General features: G+C 39.7%; 1 protein-coding gene across 1 annotated transcript in view; it reads right to left on the reverse strand.

The window, feature by feature from the left end:
- Positions 1–16,040, reverse strand: part of LOC126375636 (AF4/FMR2 family member 1-like) — a 263,770-nt gene that overhangs the window by 166,275 nt on the left and 81,455 nt on the right. The gene's annotated exons all lie outside the window — the stretch shown is intronic.

A 16,040-nucleotide genomic window follows, 5' to 3' on the forward strand; every position in this document is an offset into this window, starting at 1 on the left:
TAAAATACTTTATTGAGCACAATGGACACAAAATACAGAGATAAGGACAGCATATACAGAAAAGCACAACAGGCGGCCTTATTGCTCATGCAGCAATTTCCATGGGCCATGGACCATGGGCTGATAACCTAGCACCATACGGTGCATCATATATACTCATATCCATCTTAGGAATTCGTATCAAAAGTGGCTGCAAGTTGTCTAAATCCCATTAGGGATTATAGTAGAGGGTTAATGTACGTCTGTTTTATGGTTTGTCCTTTCAATCACGCATGATGGAAAGCGACGATGCATCCCAGGATTTATTTCTTAGCGCAGGTATTTGGAAAAACGGAAGATTTCGCTGACAGGAAAGTCTAAATTTTGGCAATGCATGAAAAGCATGTGGTTACCAATATGGTTGCAGGTCATAAAGATAGAAGATTTGTTCAGTTCGTGTCTCGATTATCCATTGGTACCTGCAGTGCAGTGCAGTGCAGTGATCAGCACTGGTACTAATAGTACAATGGTAAACAAATCTCAGAAAGGACACTTCGCTGCTGACGTCGCTAACTGACGTATCTGAAATTTTTGCAGCAATCTATTAGCAAGCTAGACTAGTAAACTTTACGAACAGTTTCGAGAACAATTCGATTGATAAGAGGCGGCGTGTGCCCGGCAGTGCTATAAAAGACTTATACGGACTGTTTATGTTATAGCTGCGCCATAAAAAAACAACGTGTTGTAGTGAAAGCGCAGTAGTCGTATGGTATTGTACTATGGGAAACAATAAGTAGTTAATGTGGTTGAGCGAACTCCACTCCCATAGTCAAACCGAACTATTTAGTTTTGTGGGGTATTATGTCATTTTTTTGAAAGAATACAAATGTATCCTATCTTATCCATCATCATCATCTCCCTTATCTATTATCTTTTTAGTTTTTGTTCGAAGATGATGTCTACAGAGACACCGTAGACACTCAATAAAGCAATAGCTTTACGACGTAAGTGCGAGGGAGACAGACAGTTTGCGCGCGCACCTTTACTCCTCAGCGGCTTACGGCCATTTAAGACTAGAGTAAGAACCCAGAGGGGGTGAGGTAAATCTGGCTTGGCGCCCGATACGACTTAGTGGGGGGCGGAGAGTTACCGACGTTACCTTTCTTTACTTCATGTAGTATATTATCTACTCTTTATTCCATGATAAATGAAACAGAGATCATTCTGTCTGTTTTCCGACTACAAACGTACGAACGAAGATTGCTTTCGAAATGTGAGTAGCAGCTGTCAGCGAAGAAATAAATAAGTATAATTTTACATATCATTTCAGTGTTATCGCCATGATCTAGATACATTTTAATAATTTGAGGCCAATACCATATGTAAATGATTGTTGATACTTGACTTCATACTGTTACAATTAACAGCCTCTGTAGTCCATTGGTTAAGATTTGAGCTCCCGCTCCGGAGGTCCTCGGTTCAATTCCGGTGGGGGAAAAACATCACAAAACTTGTGATCCCTGGTACAGATAGGACATTACAGCTGATCACCAGAGTGTCCGAAAGTAAGATGATCCGTGCTTCGGAGGGCATACTAAGCAGTGGGTTCGTAGTCGTTACATGAGCCACACACGGGCTTTTGGCGACTCAATGGACACCAGTGTTGTTGAAGTCGGTCATTGACCTCACAACCCGCACGAGAGAACGAGTCAGTTCCAATCTATTTGTTTAATATACGTTATATCTATCGATAATTTAGTAGGGTTATATAAGTGCTATCGTCGTAATTCTACGTTATTAGGTTATTACTTTCATTATCGTTCATATTTCACTGCAATTATGCCATCATATAACTACCATTATAATTGTTAGCATGACGTATGCATATAATTATATGATAAAGTATGCATTTTAAAATGTACGCCTTCAATCTGCGGCTGCCTGTTGGTAATTTTATATTAACTGCATAATGCAACAAATGGCAAAATCCCTGATAGCCCTGGGGCTCTAAAAAGGCCACATTACCACATATAAAAAAAACAATTTCAATTTGACAGTTGCGCGTGTAAAAGTAAGTCATAAACTGCCTATATACGTCCCACTGCTGGGCACAGGCCTCCCGTCAATCAACCGGAGGGGGTATGGAACATACTCCACCACGCTGCTCCACTGCGGGTTGGTGGAGGTGTTTTTTACGGCTAATAGCCGGGACCAACGGCTTAACGTGCCCTCTGAAGCACGGAATCATCTTACTTTTTCGCAAAAAAAAAGTAAGTGAGCATGTTAATAAATGACAAATAGGAATATTGCTTTATAGGGTGAATTGCTTGAACGTGGCCAGTGTAGACCCCTTGTTCGGAGAACGCGTAACTTAACCTTGGCTTGGGCTCTAAACCATTGAATTCGGACTTTTATTAGTTCTTCTATCGTGTGGGTTGTGAGGTGAATTACCAACCTCACCAACCCTGGTGTCAGGGTTATTATTGAGCCAGCAAAGGCCCTTGACATGCCTCATGTAACGACTACTTACATTTAAAAGTTTAGTTTTTTCTATTTTTATATTACTCATGTTTGAAAAGAAAGAAAGAAAGAAAGAAAAAATATTTATTCGACATACTTATTGTTTTAACATAATTAACATAAGTTATGAATGTATGCCGAAACGGTTCCACCTCAGCATAATGCCATAGCCTAGACTATGACGCTGGTTTTCAGTTGAAACCGGTAAGGATCCGTTTGGATCATAGATAATTGATATCACGTGGTTTCCTGGATTTGTGCCCGGTTAATGGCAATAGGCTCGCCCTCTATTACATGGGTCTTAATAATAGCTGGCGAGGAGTTGTTGTATAATGTATAATATACTATACACCTCTGCCTACCCCTTTGCGTTAGGTACCATACTTAGCGTGATGCTATGGTAACAAACGTATGCATATTTTTTAATAATTAACATCTTATAGTTTCACAACCCACCGACAAGAGCGCAGCTCTTAAATAGAGAGAGATAGTTTCACATGAAAAAGTGTACTAAATAAAAATACCTACTAATTGTACTTTTTGTAGAAGCGAATATATTGTTTGCGAGTGCGAATATTCCCAACACTAGAGCAAACGGTAGTGCGCTGAGATGATATTTCATATGAGTCCAGAGTTTTGTTTTCGCCGCTATTCACTGCAACCCGCTGGAAGTACTGTTGACCGAATGGCTGTGTGTATTATAAGGTCCAAGTTTGTGTGCAAACACCACAATTAAGACCTGATCACAAAGCAATTTGAACTAAACACAATATTATCCGTGGGCTTTAGGATTCTTGGAAGCCTCGTCTTACGGATAAAAATCGGCCAAGTGCGAGGACAGCTCGCGAAGGGTTCCGTACCATTATGTATGGGAGCCCCCCCTTAAATATTAATGTTATTTTTTAGTTTTAAAGTGAATATATAACTAAATATTCTGTTAATATTATAAGTGTCTTCCTGTTGCCGTTATTAATATCCAACCAAAACTACAAAAAAAATCACGTTTGTTGTATAGGAGCCCCTTTAAATATGTATTAAAATACATTTTTTTTTACATTACAGTTTTTTTAGTATTTGTTGTTATAGCGGCAACACAAATACATCATTTCGTGGCTGACTTTGCAAATTGGCGTATCTGCAGTTTTTTGCTAAAAAGGTGTAAATCACATTCGCTCAAAATTTCAGATACGAAGTCAGCGACGATTTGTGAAAATTTAAACTATCTGACTATCACGGTTCATGAGATACAGCCTGGTGACAGACGGACGGACGTACGGACAGCGGAGTCTTAGTAATAGGGTCCCGTTTTTTACCCTTTGAGTACGGAACCCTAAAAACAGAATTTGTTCTTTTTTTACTTGCTCTGTAATTCAATCTATGTGCCATTACAGTACAGACAGCCGGAGTTTTTGTTTACGAAAGATATCGCATGAAACCGAACGTATTTCATTCGGGCTTAATTGGCCATAAAAGACAGGTGGTGTCGAAAACTGTTGGCAAAATTAATGAACGTTTTCGATTGACTCGTTTATTTTGCTCGTGGAACAATAGCGGCGACATTTTGTGTAAAAACTAAACAAATTGTCCGTGAAAACGTTCTGCGTATAGACATATAATAAGGAATAATACTACGTATAGAACGGCAACTCTCCGCTGTACCCCGCTCCCCACCAGCGGCTGAGCTAGGTTTACCTCACTTCCCCTCGGTCTTACTTTAGTCACACACATGCGCGTGTGCGATGCCGTCAAAGTGTTAAGTAAGAGTATGTCTAATAATATAATTATTCCAGTAATAATAACCCAGACATCAGATGAGACGATACAAGATGGTTACAGGGTTCTTAGCCAAGTTGCAAATCATGCCCCTAGCATTATCACATTTCTTATAGGATCCGCTTACCTAACCTGAAGATTTGACAGGTCCGGTTTTTTACAGAAGCGACTGCCTGTCTGACCTACCAACCCACGAAGGGAAAACCAGGCCAATATAGGGTAGGTCACATAGGTACCTCTGAAAATGCATTTCTCGGTAATCGACAGTGACGGTGATAAAATGTACGGGATTGACATGGTAACAACCTTATGCAGATTTTTTCACTGTTACTGTCGATTGTCATAATCATTTGCAGCTTGGCCAAGGCCCCTGTAGGGCATGCGCAACGTGATATAATTTTATCATGGTCATTTTAACGATTCTGATATAATTATGTCGTTTTGTCGATTCGTGCTAATATGTGAACCCAAATAAGTCATGTCGTTCTGTCGAAATACGACCAAAATCACGTGACACGCATGTTAGGGAAAATAAAACTTATCGATTTCGAAAAAATGATTGAATCAATCGATAATTTTATCACGTTGCGCATGTTAGCCCTGCTGGTCGGCTTCAGTACAATTACAAGTAGGTTCGGTTCGGAACTAGAAGATTAATCAGATCCAAAGCCGCTATTAGTTCAGGCTGCGTCTTGCAGACTAAGGGGCGACCTGTTGAATCAAGCAGTATGATTTACAGCAGAGTCTATGTAGTGTGTGGTAGCCACCACACTCGGTTACTAGGGCTTAGAGGTTGGAATTTATATTAGTAATTGAAGTTCGAATACAGGTAAAAAGTTAAATTGGCCCGTTTTTTCGAACACTTACTTGTGCCAGATTGCTAGCATATAAAAGTCAAAGCTATATTAGGTTTGTGGAACCCCATTCAGTGCTTATCGCTATCGGCCTAGTCCGACCAAGTAGTTAATGTCATTTGCGGCAAATCTAAACCAAATTTCCATCGACCCACAGTGGAGCAGCGTGGTGTAGTATGCTCCGAGGGTAGGCCTGTGCCCAGCAGTGGGACGTACATAGGTTGTTTATATTATGTATGTTTATGCGGAAAATATGGTCACGTCAAAAAAAATCGACCCACTAGTGTTGTACCACCTGAGCCGAGGTTCGCGCCTATCCGAGCACCCTCAAGCCTGTCGTCTTAAATTTTTGCACATTAATCAATCATGTCATACATACGCGTCGATTCAGAGTACATCATACTACCTAATCCTTTTTTAAGGACATTCCCAAATTGGTCTATGTACGTGCTTTTAGGTCTCACTCTGGCAGACCTATCAAAAACCTTCGCCTTATACGCTCTCGCCTTATCCCTTATTCGCTTTCGTAATCCTATTATCCTTCATCCGCTTCACGTATCCAAACCATCTGAAGTGACGTGACATTTTTATAACAAACTCACGCCTGTAATTCGTAATAGAGTGAGCAGTCGCCAGTACTTACAGAGCCACAATCTTTTATAACGCTAAATTATTTCTAAGTCAACTATCACACTATCTACAGAAAAAAACAGCATAGGAAAAATAATTCGATATTCAATTTCCTTGCATACGATGCGATGGTATCTAAAATATAAATAAACAGATAAGTTGTCAATTAAGTGATAGTGAAATATTTCCAGCCATAGCCTAGCTCGTAAACACATTAATGCTGAGATAATCACTTGCTTATCTAAGATCAGAGCTAGGGTGATGCCATTGGTAATAGCACACCTGGACGCATCAAATAACTTGCTAAGGCAAAAGTCTGGGGTTCGTTTACATAAGTATGTGTTTTCAGGGAGCCCTTATCCATCTAAGGGTTAACCGCGCGGTATGGTGAAATTGTGGTCAAACGAGCTGTGGTATAAAGAAGATGAATAGGAGAGGTCCTACATGTTGGCAACCCAACAAATTTATTTTTCACTAATAAACATCACTATACATCAAACATCACTAGCCGTAAGGAGTAATGGAACGCGCGCTGATTGTCTGTCTCGCTCACATGTCTCAGGCGACATAAGTTAAGGAGATTTTCGTATGGAGTGTCCAGTCTGTGCTTTCGGTATAAAGTTATGTATTAATTATTATAAAGTTAGGTTAAATTACTTCAACGGCTTTATAAGGACTTGCTTTTAGTAAATTTAAAAAATATGTAATCTGTTAAGGGTCGGTACGGGAAATTTAATGAAGGGACGAGTTTTGAGAGATTTTGTCATTTATCTCCGTTTATCCAACACGGTCATTTTCTGCTGTAAGTCTCGCGAAGTTGTCGAGCAAGTATGAATAGGGCCTTAAACCACTTTCCCTACTCAAAGACTCCATAAATCAAACATACAGCTGTTGTAAAAGTGTAATAAATAATTTACATTTCTCTATCAAAGTGGAAATGGTACTTTTACTAGTACACACTTAAAAGCGAACTTCAAGGGCTCATCAAAGATCTCTTTTACTTGTAGTAGTGCGTGCGCTTATGTCATTGCAAACATGCGTTTGAGTCGTCATCATCATCCCTAGCGTTATCCCGTTTTTCACGGGGTCCGCTTACCTAATCTAAAGATTTGACAGGTCCGGTTTTTCATAGAAGCGACTGCCTGTCTGACCTTCCAACCCGCGAAGGGAAATCCACCCCAATATAGGTTAGGTCACATACCTCCGAAACGCATTTCTCGGGAATGAGGGTTTCCTCACGATGTTTTCCTTCACCACTGAGTACGTGATAATCATTTATGATCCAAACATGAATTCGAAAATCATTGGATTACGCCTATGCTAGGATTCGATTCTGCGACCTGAAAGTGAGAGTCAAGCGTTCTACCAACTGAGTTTGTGTTTTTTGTATGAGTGCCTAATGGAATTACATCTAACAAATTAGTAGGCAGGTAATACTGCTTTTTTAATTAGTACTTCAATGTTGCAAGGGTACTCGACAATGTTCGGCCTAATTGACAAATTCCGCTACAAATAACAATGTTTATGCTCATTTACGTTGTGATATTTACGATGGCATTATTAAATAGAGTTATTAATTAACTACTTTAATGTTTAAAATGAGGTTATTTAGTTTGGTTCGTGATACACAGCCGCGGGCGAGGCATTTTGTTGCCACGGACAATATTTAAAAGGAAGGAACGGTTGATTAATTTTGAAACTTCGACTGGTAAATGACAACCACAAATGGGTTCCGATTCTAAATGGGTGTCTACAAACTCAGTGGAGGAATGTGCAACATGGTAGCTTGCTCCATGACACGATGATACCCCCTTAACTGTTAAGGGAAAGACTGTTGCGTTAAGTAGACATATTAAATAGTTAAATTGTTTTATGAAAGTGTTGTTTCTATAAAATTATCACACTCGTGGTGATACTTGTGTTTTTGAAACTAATTGTAATTATTTCATTATTAACGTTATTATTTGATAATAATTAATCACACTCACGTTACGCTATCATAGAACAATAACTATAAAACACCCCGGACACTTCATACAAAACACCTCGTTTTACACAGACACGACACACTGACGTTATCGTACACGCGCATCTGTGTGTGACGTCTGACGCCACACGAGTGAAGACTAAATTATGTCCGAGGGGGATGAGGTAAACCTAGCTCAGACGCTAGTGGGAGCGGAGAGTTGCCGTTCTATAGGTAGTTATTATTTCTTATTTACGTACGTGTTTACGTAAGACAAACAGACATGCGGCATCTATGCTCACTATGTAAAACGTAATGGCTTCGAAGACACATTTAATAGTATTTTATGCAACAGTTGTATAAGAAGGGTCAAAAAATGCGAGTGGCGTGAGTTGCGATGTGAGCCTTGGCGAACATCGCAATAAGAGACGCCACGAGCATTTTTTGACCTAGTTATACAACGTTGCATACAATACTTTTTCTACGACGACGTAATTTTAAATGAAACAAAAATTATACAAAGAAAAATTTTATTTATAAAAATTATTTTCCAACGCGCGGGAAAATGGCGGCAAATGTATACTTTTTTTTTATAGTATATCTATGGCACCAAACAAAGTAAAGGTGCCAGTTTCCAGGTCAAAAAAAAAAAAACAACAACAATGCTTTTTTGGCGACATTATAGTACAGTTACACTTTGTAAACAATGCTTTTATAGGCCATAGAGCGTACACTTTTTCAAAGAGTTTAATTATGTATGTACTTATATTAGACTTTTTGGTTATTTAAATGCCAGATTAAAGTAGAGGAGTAGAAAAAATTACTTACGAGCGAGACTGAGACACAAAACAAGCGAATGGAACAAATCGTTGCGCGGTTACAATAACAATAGATGCTTTTTATGAACAAATTGTTCCAAGTACCGCATTATAATGTATCTATGGACGCCGAGAAAGCTGTCATTTGTTTGTCTATCTATGTGATTACTGTTTTGCATCAATTGTCAACAAATTTGAATTATCGAAAGTATCAGTCAGTTGTCTCTACTTCTCTCGTGTGGGTTGTGAGTTGTGAGACCAATCATCACCATCAGACCATTAACGTCCCCACTGCTGGGACACGGGCCTTCCATATGGATGGATAGGGAGATCGGGCCTTAAACCATCACGCGGGCCCAGTGCGGATTGATGGTTATTAACGACTGTTAATGCAGCTGAGACCAACGGCTTAACGTGCCTTCCGAAGCACGGAGGAGCTCGAGATGAAAACTTTTTTTTTTGTGGCCACCCATCCTATGACCGGCCTTTGCGAAAGTTGCTTAAGTCCAACAATCGCAGACCGAGCGCGTTTACCGCTGCGCCACCGAGCTCCTCAAGACCAATGTGAGACCAATCAATGACATACAATAAGGAATAATACTACGTATAAATCACTGAATTCGACTTTATGAGTTTGAATTCATGTTTGGATCATAAATAATTGATATCACGCGGTTACCAGGATTTCTGCCCAGCGAATGGCAATACGCTTGCCCCCTATTACATAAGACTTAAACATAGACGAAGCGTGGATGTACTATATACATACGCTCCTCTTTCGGGGGACATGCGTGATGCTTTGTTTTGTTACTGACAGTGCTTAAGTACCACGTTTTTACTGAATCGACTGCCGATCTGACCTTTTAACCCGATGCCCAAGGGAAAACCTTAATTACGAGTCACCACGTGTAACGACTATAATTATCGGTAAAAACCTCACACAAACCGGTTAATAAAAACGTCAAATCAACACGAGCACTTACTTAAATATTTATATAAAAGTAATTGAAACATACAAACGAGGATTAACACAGTTGGTTAGACTATTATAGGCGGCGATACGGCTCACCACCTATCACGTTGGTGTCAACAAAAAGCTCGGTGAGGTACTTAGTTCATCTTGCAATGGATGTACCTCTGACTACCTCATTGAGTACTTCATAGTCTTGAACTTATGTAAGCGAGGACTTTAGCCATATCAAAGGCGTAGTAACAAACAAACAGACAGAGGGCAGCAGTACTATTCAGAGGCGGGGGACAGGAGTACGGCTTTGAAATAGACTACTCTGGGCGCCATCCCACTCGCGTCAGACAGAATACTGCGGGGCGGAAGACAAGAGGGAAACCGCTGTCCTATTTTTCCCTAAAAAAGTAGCATGGAGAATACTACACCGACAAGATCGTGGCTCTTAAATTAGTGATGCGAGTAACAAACAACCATGACTACCATCTACGCATCATTCAAGTCGAAATGGAATCCCACAAACGAATGTAGGTACTACTACAACTGTAATAAGGTAATTTTCTAATATTGTCAAGACCAAGAGTAATGTGTTTCGAGCAATCATCCTAATTACAGACGCTGGCGAAGGCGAACGATGACGAAAACAAAATTTATGGAGGAATTTTAATGCGGCCGACCGATCTTAGATGACGTATGGAACGCATTGCTCATCATAATATGGTGGGAAACCACACGGACAAGACAAAGCTTTAATGCTTCAGTAGAAGGAAAGAATGATATATTTTTAAATAATTTGCCTTGTCGTCAATGTAACTTGACTGTCAAAATAGATAAGAGTCATTTTCCACTTCTTGATCCACACAATTGTTACCAGGACGGTCAGGAGTACTAACATGTTATACACTTTGAAACTATGTCACATTAACTTTTTTGACAAATTAAACCGTAAGCCTCATTAAATGTCAAATATGATAGTGCGATACAATTCTAAAGTGGGTACATGATATTCCTCATAATACACTCTAGATAAAAATCTCATTAGTAAACCACCTTACCGCGTAAGTGCGAGTGAGACAGATAGTCCGCGCTAGACTAAAGTAAGTCACAGCCCTCGCTGCACGGCAATCGCATCGCGGATTATATCGAGGGTTTTGACCAATACGCACGTAGATAGCATTCGCTGCGATGCGTGTCTATTGGTTGAAGCCCACGATATAATTTCTTTTTTTTTGTATTGCACCATCCCGCGCTCCAATGCATAAAGTTCTTTCACCCTAAGGTTGCTTGGCAGAAATTGCTGTTTAGCAATAAGGCTTAATTGTGCTTATTTTATTCGTTTGTACATGTCCTATACTTAATGTCTTTGTGCAATAAATAATTATTGATTGATTGAGGGGAGGCCTGTGCCCAGCAGTGGGACGTATATAGGCTGTTTAGTGTTTAGTGATTGATTGATAAATCGCGCCGCGCGCGGCTTGGTGGCCGTGCAGACCCTGCATGAGGACTGATCTAGTAAATGTAGCTCGGCGCCCGATACGAATTAGTGCGGGGCGGAGAGTTACGTTCTATATGTAGTAGGTACCTATTACCCTTTAGTCTATGCTTACAATGGTGCTAATTCCTGTAAATACCATCTAATTTTATTTTAAGTTATATCTGTCCTTTTCTTATCCGCCGAAAAGGAAAGGGACGGGTAATCGACAAGCATAAAATTTATGGAACACACGTCAATTTTAAGCACAAATCTAAACCAAGCGTCTAAAAATTTTACGTCAGTCAATAACCCGACACATTAATTTACTCATTCTTCCTAAAATTAAGAGCTGTGAATCATCCGTCCCTTTCCTTTTCGACGGATACGAAAATGACGGATATAACCTAAAATAAAATTAGGTGGTGTCTGCAGGAATCGGGGCCATTATGTTGTCTAAGACACATAAACATGTTTTATCTTTAAGTGATTTCCTAACTGCATAGTGCTTAAAAGTCGTCTTCTAACAACATGTGGGATTACGAGCGTACATTGCGTCAGTCTGTTTGTTCATATTATTATCAAGCACCGATTGTCTTCTCCCATAAGCGACATTTTTAGCTGTGAGATGACAAGTGACAATCGCCAGTAAATTCTGTAAGCGGTCACGTTTTCCTCTGCGCTATCGTTTAATGGCTGACATTTGACTTGTGTCGTGACCAGCGACGTGTGTTCTCGGGAATGTTGCCAAAGTGGGAATTTTCCCCTTGTACATATGTACATACATAAACTCACGCATATTTCCTAGAGAAGTACTCTCTTACCGTATCAGGGTTTTAACTTTCGGATTAGAGTATCTATTTACCAATTTAATCCAAATTGGACCAGTAGTTTATGCGTTAAAATTAAAATATTAAGAAAAATACAATACTCTTGATAGGTATATGTGATGATGATGATGTCCACCCAGTTGTATCCGTCGACGGCGACACCCTTAGCTAGTGTCAGCCTGGGCTCTTTAGGTACATACATACATAAACTCACGCCTATTTCCCACTGGGGTAAGCAGGGACTATGGAATTCCTGGCACACTTCTCTTGCTTCCTCTACATTCATCAATCCCCCCGTTAAAACTCTTTAACAGTAAGCTGGCTGGCTGCTTTTCTTTTTTAAATTATTTTTCGCTGTACTCTGGGCTTATCTACCTAAAGGTTAGCTGATCAAGCTCTGTTTACAAAAGTTTCGCGCCTCTTTACTCCCGGGATAGTTCCCAAAATGGGAACTTTCCCGGGAACGGCACTCCACTGGTTGTGACGCGGTTAATCGGTCAAATTCTTTCCGATATGACGCCTGTCACTTCCATCAACCTGAGGACATAGTATTGTAATTTTATTTCCAAGTGGCTTATTGTAGATGAACCTCGAATGGCTTTCACCCACTTACATGACAGTCATTGTTGCAACGTCCGCGACCTCATCGCGACTGATACATCACTAGGCTAAGGAACGTCACAACACTAGCTTACGTAAATGGTTTTTGTGCTTAGGGAAACTCACAAAGAGAAAATTAAAAAAGCCAATTATTTTATTATTTAATTTTAATTCTTACCGCGAATTGAAGCTATTGTAAAATGTTATCATTAATAATAGTCATGAATCACTAATTGTACTGAACTAGTCCTTCTGTTTAATAATACCCTAGGTATTTCCTCCCCATTGATGAGGAAAAGCCTGCAGCCAAGGACACCTACAGATAAATTGTTTGTGCAGTAAAACTAATTCAATTGCTTACGAAAACGGATTACAATACCACCAGCTGAGCGTTTGAACCGGACAAAAATTCCTTCTCACGGGCGCAACGGTATCGACGCACGCGCACATTGCTAAGGTCACCACGACAACGTCGCTGTCTCGCTCTAACGTCGGCCGGATGGCCGCGCGGAAGCAAGAGGGCAATATGCAAATGAGCGGTTGTAAAAAACGTCCGTTTGACTCACTGTGGCGAGTCGCAGTGATAGATTAGATGCACCTTTTTTGTTCGTCCTTTACTTAGAAACGGGCGAGTATGCGCGCCTCTCCCATTGTTCGTCCGTTTCAACATAGCTTTACTTTATCACAATGGGCCTCCTTTAGCTGGAAAATGGAAAGTAATAAATAGATCGTAAAAGACGTACCGTCATAAATTCCTGTTGCGAGCGCAAATGTGCCAGAGTGAGAATTTGACGATGTTACCACTCGTTCTGTAGACACTAAATGTTGACGGGTAAACAAAACAATCTTATTATCATTAGACGCAAACGACCATAAAAATAACGATGTCTTCATAGAAAAAATAAGTGAAGTCCACGAGTTGTTATTTTAACTTTAACTGCGTAAATAAACAAAAATAGTCACTGTGGTCCTGTTGTACAGTCATGAGCGATATCGTGTACCCACTTTAGAACTCTGTCGCATTATCATATTTGACATTTAATGAGACTTACGGTTTAATTTGTCAAAAAAGTTAATGTGACATGGTTTCAAAGTATATACATATATAAGTACTCGTGACCGTACACCGGCTAGCTTCTCAAACGGGGAGTGTCCAGTTCGTACCCCGGTACCGGACATGCGCTAATGAATAACACAGTTGACCATTACAGACGGCGATACGGCTCACCACCTTTCACGTTGGTCTAACAGAAAGCTCGGTAAGGTGTAGGTATGTAGTTCATCTTGCGATGGATGAACCTCTGACTACCCGAATTGGGATATAGTCGTGTGCTTATGTTATGTTAACATGAAACCTTTAAATTGTCGTACAAAGACGGACACTGCTATTAAAGGCATATTATTTATTATAGCGAAAGATTAAAATTTATAGCTTACAATTAGCAACACGGTTCTCGTGTACTTGATAGGCATGTTGCAACTCATGTCCACTTATAGATTTTATTATAAAACGTTCTATTTCCTGCTTAGTAAGCGAGGTACCTAACATTGATATTATACTGATAAGCATGCAAACGAACATACCTTATATATAGCTACATGCACTTAGGAAAAATAATAATATATAAAGCCTTTATACGTCCTACTGCTGGACAGGGCTTCACTCAATCAACCGGAGGGGTTATGGAGCATATTCCACCACGCTGCTCCAGTGCGGGTTCGTGGAGGTGTTTGAGCTAGTACCTCGGGACCAACGGTTTCAGGTACCTTCATCATATTTAATTCAATCATCATTTTATAATTTCGAATAATCAAGTGATTCAGTCTGTTATGCCATAGCCAAACTAAGGACAGTCTCGAACTTGTTTCGAATGTCCCGATCGGGAATCTAACCTGGACCTCCAGATCGTGAGCCCAATGCTCTAACCACTCGAAAGAAAATCATTATTTCGGTATCAAGACATTCAAGTCCATCCAGTATCCACAAAAATAATACGATGGTAAATAAAACTATAATAACACGTGTTATGTTTACATACTCGGTTCACGGTCGTATTTGAAGATGGACTTTACAAACATGTTCCATCTCTTTCTTTCTTGGTAGTTTGGCACAGTTTTATCTTGGTAAGAATTTTACGTCTCTTTCGGCTGTGATTTATCGCCGTGCTTACACACTGGCTACTTACTACATCACGGCTTATTCGTTTATCATGATGATGAAGTTGCAATGCAATTATTTATCTGGCGCACATAAATTATGCGATAAGATTGTTTAAAAATGTTATTTGGGTAAATGAGGGCGTTTGCTGTTTAGCATTATTATAACATAACAGAGACTGTCCTTTGTTTGGTAAGGACATTGCAGAGTATAACGAATACATTGTAAAGTAATTAGAAATTGGAAAACGAACCACTTTCACACATAATTGACGGCAGCGGTCGTATTGTGGAACTAATAACAGTCTGCGCAGACCTCAACAGATTACCACACATATTACTACTGGTAACAATGTATTCATAAATATTACAAATACACGGAGGTACACCCACAAGTAATCAATGACAATTTGCTGCCACTGTTGTTACGATACAATATTATGTTCTAATATTACTTAAAATTGGTGTAAAGGGTCAACAGATAGGGTTGTCGACAATTTTTTTCGTTACAATAATACAATTTGTCGCATAATCAGAAACATACGTCACGCTCACGTCCAACTATGCGCTTAAGTGTTCTGAATCTAACCTAGTCCAATGTGCTGGTGGCATTGCCCCGTTACACAAGCACTGATAGGCGTTGGACCAGGTAAGACGCAGACCTAGGGTCACCCTCATTGGGTCATTGTTGTAAATGAAAAAAAATGAAAGAATATTTTATTTCCCCACTGACTAATTACAAGTTGCTTCGATTGGTTAGTATATTTTGTGAAAGGCTGACGCGTAAAGTAAGTTAAAAACCCTGTAATATAGGTGTAAATATGTTCATGAACCGTAACATTATGTGTATAATACAAGAAGTATCTAGATATATGTATACATGAACATGCATGATTTTTTCATACACTATTTTTTTTTTTTTGCTTCTATGCTGTTCTGGGAGCAAATAAAAAACATAGAACACGTTCAGCTGCTTGTCTTCCCGGGCATGTCGTAAAAACCGACAGAGGGATTGTGTCCTCTAACATGATGGACTAATGTTATGGGCGATAGGTTGATCTCTTATCACCATACGGTTCATCATATCCAGCTTACGACATCGTATCAACAGTGGCTGCAAGTTGTCTTTGATTACTTGTGGCTCTGCCCACCCCATTAGGGATAACGGGCGTGAGTTTATGTATGTATGTATTTATTATTTCTTTATTGGTACACAATAAAACAACATAAATCATGTCATCATAACAACAAATCATTATTATATTTTATCATAACTTCGATTATACGTAGCTCTCCGTGACTTCGCTTATGTGAGTTGTAAGTACATTAGTACTGGGTTATAGAATAAAGAATAATACTATGTATAGAACGGTAACTCCGCCCCGCACCTATTCGTATCTGGCGCCCACCTCACCCCCTCTGAGTCTTACTTTAGTCTTAAATGGCCATTAGTCGCTGAGTAAACTCGCTTGCACTTC

This window comes from Pectinophora gossypiella, chromosome 19 (genome assembly GCF_024362695.1).
Source record: "Pectinophora gossypiella chromosome 19, ilPecGoss1.1, whole genome shotgun sequence".
Lineage (NCBI taxonomy): Eukaryota > Metazoa > Arthropoda > Insecta > Lepidoptera > Gelechiidae > Pectinophora > Pectinophora gossypiella.